This window comes from Gymnoscopelus braueri (genome assembly GCF_963280865.1).
Source record: "Gymnoscopelus braueri genome assembly, chromosome: 9".
NCBI classification, from domain to species: domain Eukaryota; kingdom Metazoa; phylum Chordata; class Actinopteri; order Myctophiformes; family Myctophidae; genus Gymnoscopelus; species Gymnoscopelus braueri.
In genome coordinates this window covers 26,913,314-26,923,610 of record NC_137610.1, presented here as the reverse complement: position 1 = coordinate 26,923,610, position 10,297 = coordinate 26,913,314, and the positions used below count along the sequence as shown (strand labels likewise).

Here is a 10,297-nt window from a genome sequence, read left to right as displayed (position 1 = left end):
ATGGGCTTCCCTGAATAAATAAAGGAGACAAAAAAGAAAAAGAATTACACAGGCATGCATTTAAATTGAATTTCTTAAACAAATGTCATCAGTTACTATATCAGATGGGCCCCTCATTTCATTTGCCTGGTATGTCTAATGTTTGGACTATGTGTAATCATAGAGGTGAGTGGTGTTGCGGGCTTTGTACACCAGGTGGGGCTATCTTGCAGAGTCTAACTTATTACCTGTCCATGACGTAATTTCCCCCCGTGTCACGTGCTGTTTGATAGAAGGTCAACCAGAGATGGAACAAGCTCAGTCTCTGTTACATTTCCACCGGGGAGACAATAGGTGACGATGATGTTAAGGAATCACCTAGTATTAGAATTACAGGCTTGCCGTTTGCCTTGCTGTTAAAGCAGGACAGCTTTGCCTTTGAAGGAGCTTCACGCTGGATGTGCTCAGAGAGCTTAGTCTGATTATCAGCCTGAAGCTGCGTGGAGCTTCAGAGAGTGGGCGGGGTCTATGGTCTGGAACCAGGCTACAGAGAGCTAGCATTAGGATTGGTGATAGTCTAGGCTTGTTTTCCCTACAGAATGTAGCCCTGAAGGATGAGCCGCTCGATGGAAACCTCCAGCTCAGAGACCTCCCTCGAGACCTTATGGTTTCCTTTCTGATTGCGTAGCGTCGGGACAGCAATTTTCCAACCCGGATCAGATCAGAGGATTGGATCTTATGAGCCTAGGAAGAACCCGATGCAGTCTCTGGTAAGTCTAGTCTTTCTAGTAGAAATGTAGTGTCCTGGTTGTAGCCAGTAGATGTAGGTATATATCTATAGGTATATATTATAACTATGGTTGTAGCCTAGCAGCTAAAGTATGTTGAGTGAGATTCCTTTTGGAAAGGAGCGCTGCTCTTGTGATCTTCATCTGTCAGACTGACGACAACACACCTGGTAATATACGATCTGACGTTGAATCGTTGGCACAAAGCCAGGTGAAGCCTGCCCCATTTACCATTGTTTCAGACAAGCTATATGTGTTAATATATCAGGGGGAGATTTGATTTGAGACTAGTAATGGTTGATCGGTTTGAACGTTGTAATAACGTCCATGTGAGTGCCTGGTATGGACATGATGCATATTCAAGGCGCTCCTCAGCGCAAAGCCGCGCGTTACGGTGACGCCGTCATATGTGGAGTGTTTTGTCACAAGTGATTTATTTTGGGTGCTTTAACAGTGTGCTGAGTGCTCTCTCTCTCGCCATGTTAACAAGTTAACTCTGGACTCTCAGTGAGTCTGGTTCATATGTTTCTGTGTGTGGAGGTCAGGTGAGCCGAGCGTTTATATGGGTGCTTTAACGATGCGGTCCAGAGTTGCCGCTGGCCGCAGCCCACCAGGCCGGCTGGCTGCCGCTCACCCCGGCGCCGCTCTTACTCACGCCCCCCCCCCCTGTAATAATAACGCTGCATGCGAGCGCTATGGATATAATATCATCAACGGCGCTCCGCAGCTAAAAGAAAGCCGCTGCATCGACGACGTTGTCATATTGAGTGTTTTGGGTGCTTATGTGTGCTGAGTGCTCTCTCGCCATGTTAACAACCGTGAGTTTGTTGTTTTAAACTTAAACTGACTTAGCCTTCAGTTGATAAAAGACTGACCGATGACCGTCTTGATCCAAGGCTAGTCTGTACAGTGAATGTATGAGTGAGTGAGTGCAGGCTAGCCTTCCTATAACGTAACATCAACAGGAGAGGAATTTTCCCTTTTTAAAGAGAGAGTGGTTGGCCCTTAAAAGGGCCGTTGTGTTGTCACTGCAATCGAGTCCCTATATCGCCGCGGCAAGAGGAGGAGCCGCCTCCTCCTCTTCCTTGTCCTTCTCCTCCTCCTGGATGGTTTCGAGGATGTCGAGGTGGAGCCAGAGAGGGATTTGGTCGAGGGCATAAGCTCGCTTGACCGATTCAGTGACTTGGAAGATGGCCTCCAGACGCTTCTCCCGCCGCCGCCTCCTCTGACTCAAGGAGCCAGAGTTGGACTTGGTGAGAGCAAGCTTCTTGATGATCTTGGAAGGACGCATGTCGACGAGCGACTGGCGAGCAGGCGGTTTCCCCATCTCTGATGCTAACGGTCTAGTACAGTACCAGTGCAGCAGGAACGGTCTGACGCTGAACGACAACCGTTGCGTTGTTATAGCGCAGCGCGCGCGAGCATATGCAAATGTGGTGTGGCGCTCCCACGATATGATTGGCTGATGCCGTTTTCATTAAAACGAGACGTTCTTGTTTTGTTTTGATATTAGAAGAAGGCTTAAACTTAGAGTTGAATTGAATCAAGACATTTTTACAAATGGATTCCCAGATTGTAGCATTAATTTGCTAATGCTAACATTAGAATGTATTCAGCTTTAAACTGAACCTTTCTATGATATAGAAAGGGTTCTTGTTTGTAAACATTAGTGGATGTTATGTAATAACCCCCGCCACCAACGCAATGCAAGCATCTGCCCATTTAAATATCAATTGTTAGCTAGCTAATGGCTAACGTGTTCACATGTAGTTGATTTAATACACAATCTATCATAGAGAACATGGTGTTAAATAAATGTCCTTCAGAACACAGTAACATTATTTAAATGGACTGATATGAAACGCTGATTGGCGGATCTACAAGCAGATCTACAAGCTCGAACTTATATATCTGCTATTTTCAAATGGCCTAAATGTAGGCTGAAGTGGTGGTTAATGTATGTTTTATAATAAAAATAAAAATCTACAAAGTAACTGAGTAACAAAAGTTTTAAAATAAATGTAGTGGAGTAAAAGTACAACATTTGGAATCCGAGTTGTAATGTAGTAAAAGTATTGGAAACACTCAAGTAAAGTACAAATACCTCAATTGTACTTGAGTACGGTACTTAAGTAAATGTACTTAGTTACTTTCCACCACTATAGACTACACACCGAGCAGCAGCAGCTGCTATAGTGCCTGCCACATATGACTCATTGTCAACATGTTTACAAATGTATGTGTATTGTCTAGTAAACTATTCTAACTTCAGGTTCAGTCAGTCTGGGACCGAGACCCTCCACTTTCTAGGCAAAGCCCTGCTATATTATTTTTCATCTTTTGGTTCCAGTCCATGGCAGTTACTTTTGTGCACATTTTACCCAATAATCTGCATCCACCAAGAGATATTACTACTGTATGATGCACTACTTTTACATGGTTAATGGTTAATGCTGGTTAACTGTACATTAACGCTATCATCCATAGTTTAGGCTTGTCATTATGTATGAGTTCACATTACTAAAAGTTGTTATTAAATAAATCCATCCAGAATGCATCTTGTCATATTTTAACCATTACAATGATGATTGTTTTCTACAGTTCCAGGTATGTGTCCATACTTCCAGCCCTTCTATCAGCCCAATGAGTGTGGTAAAGCCCTGTGTGTGTGTGTGTGTGTGTGTGTGTGTGTGTGTGTGTGTGTGTGTGTGTGTGTGTGTGCGACCAGATATGATGGAACTGGATGAGCTGTACGAGTTTCCTGACTTTTCTCGAGAACCCACCATGTACCTGGCCCTGCGAAACCTCATTCTGGCCTCCTGGCACAGGGATTGTACGGTACAGTATAGATGAAGTAATGACGTCCAATTATTTTATATTTTCCCGGGAAAGCATCTGTGTAATTTTACCGTTGGCTATTAAAAAATAGCAGATATACAAGCTCACAGCGCGTCACGTTTTTGAAAACTCTTAAAAGTGTGAGAACGATGTTTGCTTCCTTTGCATGTAACCTGCTCTCTGTAGCCTTGAAGTGACCACTGGCACCCAATATGTCTGAAATCACAGCAGCAACAAATGAAAATAAAATGTTTCAGGAGAAACTTACCCTTGAAACAGTGAATAACGCTTGAATCCCCTTTGTTTCGTTCAATCCACTCATTCAGGAGGTGCTGACTCCCCAGAAGTGTGCTCCACATGTCATCGTCCATGGCTGTGTGCGTGTGCGCTGTGTGCAGGAGCTGGACCAGGTGCTTCGCTTCATGACCAGGAAGGGCCTCATTAACACTGGAGTGCTGGCAGTCAAACAGCCTCTCCTGCCTGAGAAATACCGCTCTGTGAGTGTTGACTCCCTTCTTCTTTTTCCTTCTTTAGAGTAGCCAATGACTTTTACCCTCTTTTCTACCCAATTTAGTCGTTATGCCAATTAATTCCTCCCACTGCTTGTCACTGCTGTTTTTACCCTACTGGCTCGCCTACCAGTGAGCAGCCCACACCGGGAGGACGTATAGCCATTGTCCTACTCCTCCCACTCAACATTACCCGCTGACAGGAACCGCCCCCAGCCTGTAGGATTAGGTACAGTGACAAATATTACCCTCCCCACACGGTTCGTATAGAAACTCGGCCAAGCCGGATGCAACACGGTGGATTCGAACCCCTAGACTCCGGGGTGGTGGGAAGGTACTTTACCTTCATCGCTGCACCACCCGAGTGCTTTTCACCTCGACTCATTCAAGAAGTCATCTGACAGATGTTGAGGTTTAAATATCTTGCTTTGAAGCATCTCAGCGATGGTAAAGTCTCTTGCTTTGACACTTAAACCACTTTTAGGTCAAATACCGTGAAGTATCTCTGTAAATTTGTCCCTCTAGTATGGCCCCTGGTTGTAGTGGAATATTTTGCCTGTCTTTACAGAAAAATGTGATTATGATCGGAGCGAGGGCATCAGGACTGGCTGCTGCACGGCAACTGCAGAACTTAGGCACGCAGGTTAGGCTAGACCATCAAACTAAAGTATCTTAGTCGGGGAAACTCCCCCCTGTCAGGTGACAAGAAGGTCAGTTGGCTCTCATGCATTGAAGGAGGCATGAGCTCGGCCCTGGGCTCCCTAGGCTGTGGGGGGAGTGTAGGATCACTTAGAAAATTGAGTGCAGGATCACTTAGAAAATTGGCACCGGGTGAAAAAGGGTTACAAAATCGTGGGATAAAAGACATTTAGTAAAAAAATAAAGTATCTTAGTAAACTATCTTCCAGTACATTGGCAGATGGCAGCAATTTTCCCTAATCCTGTGCAATATGAATGATGTTCCAGGTGGTGGTGCTCAAAGGAAGGGACAGAATTGGAGGCCGTGTGTGGGATGAAAAATCTCTAGGCCTCACTGTGGGTAGAGGAGCTCAGATTGTCAATGGCTGTGTAAACAACCCCATCGCTCTGATGTGTGAGCAGGTGAGACTATTTTTTTAACTTATGTGCGAAATCCTTTGAATAAAGTTTAACTTTACCCACCTACAGAAGTGCTGGAGTTCAATTAAATTAATAAACACTAGAAAGGTTTCTAAAGATATATCTCAGTCTGAACGCAGTAACCTGCTCTAATACAGCCCAAGTGAAACTTGTAGGAATGTACAGGAACGAAGCAATATATGAAGATGTATCTCGCTGCATTCCAGAAAATGGGTTCACAAGGTCCTATATGCAGTGTCAATTTGAGTCACAAAATTGATTTGAAAATATTGATCATTGTCTTTGCATCACTCAGTGGATTAGGGCATAAACACATCTCTGACTTGCTTCTACATTTTGAACCCTCAAAAAGTCTCAGGTCATTTAGGACCGGCCTATTAACTGTTCCCATATGTCAGTGTTTTCTAGTTATGACACGTAGTTCGTACAAACTTCCGCCAATAATGACAACTTTTAATTTTAGGCTAAAACTGTTCTGTTCGGTTACTTGTGACTGGACTTTTGTGACTTTGGACTTGGAGGTTTTATGACCCAGCTTTGAACTTTTAACAATTAGAGCACACATTTTATAAATGAATAAGTAATAAAAACAGTAACTCATGAGTATCTATTGTGTACCAGAAGCATTGTGTAGGCTACAATTAAAATCAACTTAACTAAATAGGTGATCTCACTACGATCACCAGTGGAGGGGAAATTACATAATGTGAATTTACAGTATATTTTGGAATGATGCATGATTTTTCACAACCGAGATTTTGGAGTGAATGAGGAATACTTAAGATTGACTTATATTTACTGTAAGTGACTTGAAACCAATGAACACTAACATACTCTCACTAAGTAATATGAGTGCATATATAAATAATGCTATAGTACTTGTTACAGTCAGTAGGCATATGCAATGCCAGTTGGTACCACAGGGTGGTGCACTGCTTCTTTTTGTTATGCTGTTTCTCAGTGTGTACAATATACCTGACATCACTTCTAATATTACCCAGTAGTATGTTGGCGGGCAGAGTAAATGCATGGTGGTATGTTCTTGATCTTGTTATTGATCCAAATATGTTAAAGACCTGGCTTGATATGGTCAGTATTTACATGTAAGGCTGCTAAACAAACAAGCCTGTTGCTGACCCAATGCTACTAGTCTTCTACTCCTGTTCCCAACACATTACATACTTCAGCTGCTGCTGACCATGGTTCAAATACGACACAAGCTGCTTTACTGCATGTGACCGACCCGCACTCTTCTGTCCTTCCTCTCTCCCTCTCACTGTCACTATCAGACATAAATTATAAGAATGGCAAAAATACATTTTAAACTTTGGCCGTGGGCCCCCATTAGAAAATGTGTTGTGCCTGGTTCCCCCAATAGCAAAGATTTGTTAAAAATGTTCAAGATGTTTGTGAAATAGCAGATCTACAAGCTCATAGCAGCACTTGGTGCCGTGCTTATATGAGTTTGTATATCTGTTATCTTTGAAGTGTGTGTGTGTGTGTGTGGGGTTCATAGAGAGCTGTCTGGTGAAAAGCCACAGTCGCCCAGCACAGAGCAGCTCCTCAAACATCCCTTCATCAGAGACCTGCCCAATGAGAGGCAGGTCCGCATCCAGCTCAAAGACCACATCGACCGCACCAAGAAGAATAGAGGAGAGAGAGGTACGCTGCATGGCCAGCATGTTGCCACATGTGGATTGGAGTAAACGCATGCTCACACAGTAAAATCCCATTGTTAAATTAACTCCGAAGAATGTAGCCAAAATGGAACCATTCGTACGCTGTTTGGCGTTAAGAGAACATTATGTATTTTACTGTGTACAGTACACACATATGCTGGTGCGTTAGGTAGAGCTACACCATTAAATCCGCTTTCACACTCTCATCAGTCATTTAACATTCAGGATTTTGCCACACACACAGAACCAAACCAAACCACCCAGAACCACATTTATTAAGTCCATCATGAAGTGGCATATTGTGAGGACTTTGGTCCGACATCTTCATGATGAAGTATAGAAAAGTTTTCTGCAGAGACGGAAGCTTTGTGTATCTGTCACTTTGCCACATTCAGGTGCTCACTGCAGAGTCCTTCGATGGTCAGCCTAGCCCTGGTCAGGAGCGTTAGTGAGTTCTCTCTAACGCCCTGCCAGGCGCTCGGCTCTGCTTATAGACAAGGAATTCAACTGCCCTGCGAGGGCTCCCAACTGTAGTGAAAGTAAACAAAACCACTTTGTTACTTACCGAAACAAAGGTTGTTTTGTATCCCTACTACCTCGTCCACTAGCTGTGTTCCGTGAGCAGCAATAACTTAGCAGTGAGTGAGTGCAAGCATTATGAGCTATTTAAATACACATAATAAAGGGTAGAAGGAACAAATCAATAACTACATGCGATTTTACATGAAAGAAAACGAGAAAAAACATTTAAGTGTTACATTATTTCTTTGGGTTTTCAGATGGAAGATGCTGCAGCCCTTTCTGTCTTGTCTCTCTCGCCTCTCTGTGTCGGGTCCGTCTGGAGCTGAGCTCAGGCTGGGAATAAGCCGGGGATGATGATGTGATCACAGGTTCGAGTCCCATGTGGCGCGCTTCTGGCCGATGGACTGCCGGTGTAGCGGATGCAGATTCTCTGTCCCCGTTCGTGGAGGAGTACCAATCAACGTGCCGCCCGCTATTAAGGTACTGGTCCGATCACAGCTTGGGTCTGACCGGTCTCTGTGTGTGTGTTTGTCAGAGTCTCAGTGCGTGCGTGTGTGCGTGTGTGTGTGTGTGTGTGGCAGTACACCCTGCCGCAGTGCACGTACAGTATATGCCTGTGTTTATCTCTGCCTTAACTGTGAGCACTTGCCCTAGTAGCTACAGTATCTTACTATCTGTTTGATGCTTTTGACCTCAGACATGCTATATCATTGCTGTTGTTGCCTTCTTGTGTTGTGTTTATGTTTGCTAACTGCTTTGTTTGCCTGTATGAGATATCCGTCTGTCTGTCTGGCTTACTATGTATTTCTTGCTCTGTATCTTTCTTTCACCATTAACACAGTGTGTCTCTGTCATTGCAGAGTGATTTGTGGTCATTGGGGATTACAGCCATAGAGATGGCTGAAGGCGCTCCACGTGAGTACACAGTATTTGCTTTCAATTGAGTGTAAAATATACTCTTCTTGTAAATAGACTGGTGAACGGGCAACATTTACTGCTAATTTATTTACTCGGTCTTTCCTTCCCACAGGTTTAGGAAAGAACTAGAGTCACTCTTGTGAATCATGTTACAATATGTTGTAGAACAGTTAATGTCCTGATCTGGCAAGATGGACTATAATTAAAGGCCTGTGTTTGCGCATGTGTGTGTGCGCGTGTGTGTGTGTGTGTTTTAAACTAACGGGGTTATTGGCATTGACATTATGTATTGATCATGGGAGCCTAGCTCAGGCTGGACTTTGACTACATGCTATGATAATTATGTTTAATACGTAGAATTTGTCTTTTCTTACCTCACCTCTGACTGTTTCTGATGTCCGTCTGTCTGTCTGTCTGTCTGTCCAGCACTGTGTGACATGCACCCAATGAGAGTCTAATACATCATTAAGCGGATCATTAACTACATTAACGGCCCCAGTCTCTCTCTCTCTCACACGCACACACACACACACACACACACACACACACACACACACACACACACACACACACACACACACACACACACACACACACACACACACACACACACACACACACACACGATACGATAATACGATAATACTTTATTGTCAGTTCACACTGAAATTTGTCTTGCGACCCAGCAGCTATGTATGCAACAATAAACAATAAACAGTACACACATTTGACATGACACAAGAAAACAAAACAGAACAGAATACATACATAAAGACATACAAAGACAAGAGCAATGTCCACCTCTCAGCCTACCCCAAGCCTACAACTCCTGATTAAGCCTCAATGTCGTCTGATGGACAAAGGACCTCTTCAGTTTGACCTTATTGTATGTAGGAACACTGTATCTCCTTCCTGAAGGCAGCAACCTATATTCTCCATACAAAGCATGGCTAGTGTTTGAAGTGATATTCCTTGCCAACCTTATCATACTGTCATTATACGTAGATGTATAGAGCCTCTGAAGTGGTTGTCCAACAATCTTTGAACAAATGTTCAGTTGCTGCAGCAGTTGTGACTTTAAGGCTACAGACAGACATCCATACCAGGTGGTTCTACAGTACTGCAGAACACTCATAATAACAGAAGTGAAAAACAAAAGAAGAATCTGTCTACTAGCACCAAAAGATCTCAGGCGGCGAAGGAAATAGACTCTTTGCTTTGTCTTCTTACCCACTGATTCAATCTGGTCTTTCCATGACAGAAGGTGGTCAATTACTACTCCTAGGTATGTATACGAACATACCTGGTTGATCTGTTCACTATGAATAGTAATGGGGGATCTGTGTATCTCTAGTGGGGCACCAAAAACAATCTCCTCTGTCTTTTTTGTGTTAATGATAAGAGCGTTGTTATCACTCCACTCCACCACCTTATTTACTCTGTGTTGGTGCAGTCCAGGATCACTGGAACTATCCAAAAGAGAAATCAAAACTGTATCATCAGAGTACTTTAGAATGTATTGGTCTGGTTTGTCAGTGCGACATTCAGACAGACATTCCTCAGTACGACAGCTGTCAGTATAAAGGGTGAAAAGTACAGCTGAGCTTACACAACCCTGGGGAGCACCAACATTAGTAGTTAAAGGGATACTTCACTTTCGGGCCGGGGACACATTTAAAAAAAATATTAAAAATAAATGAAAAAAGTTATGGAAAATTCATGGCCCCCTCACGACACGCAGTGTCCTACTAATGTGTGAGGGGGCCATGAATTTTCCATAACTTTTTTCATTTATTTTTAATATTTTTTTTAAATGTGTCCCCGGCCCGAAAGTGAAGTATCCCTTTAATGCTGAGGAGAGGGTTTTGTTCACTTTCACCCTCTGTACTCTGTTCGTAAGGAAGGAAGCATACCAGTGAATTAAGTATGGATTCAGTTCCAACTG

The 10,297-nt window shown here is 43.4% G+C and overlaps 1 long non-coding RNA gene across 1 annotated transcript; it reads left to right on the top strand.

Annotated features, from left to right (window-relative positions):
* The first annotated feature begins 5,086 nt into the window (after positions 1 to 5,086).
* LOC308091983 lies at positions 5,087 to 7,908 on the top strand. The gene is made up of 3 exons (XR_013933758.1): positions 5,087 to 5,215; positions 6,750 to 6,895; positions 7,692 to 7,908. It is a non-coding gene; the product is annotated as an uncharacterized lncRNA (long non-coding RNA).
* The last annotated feature ends 2,389 nt before the right edge of the window (positions 7,909 to 10,297 follow it).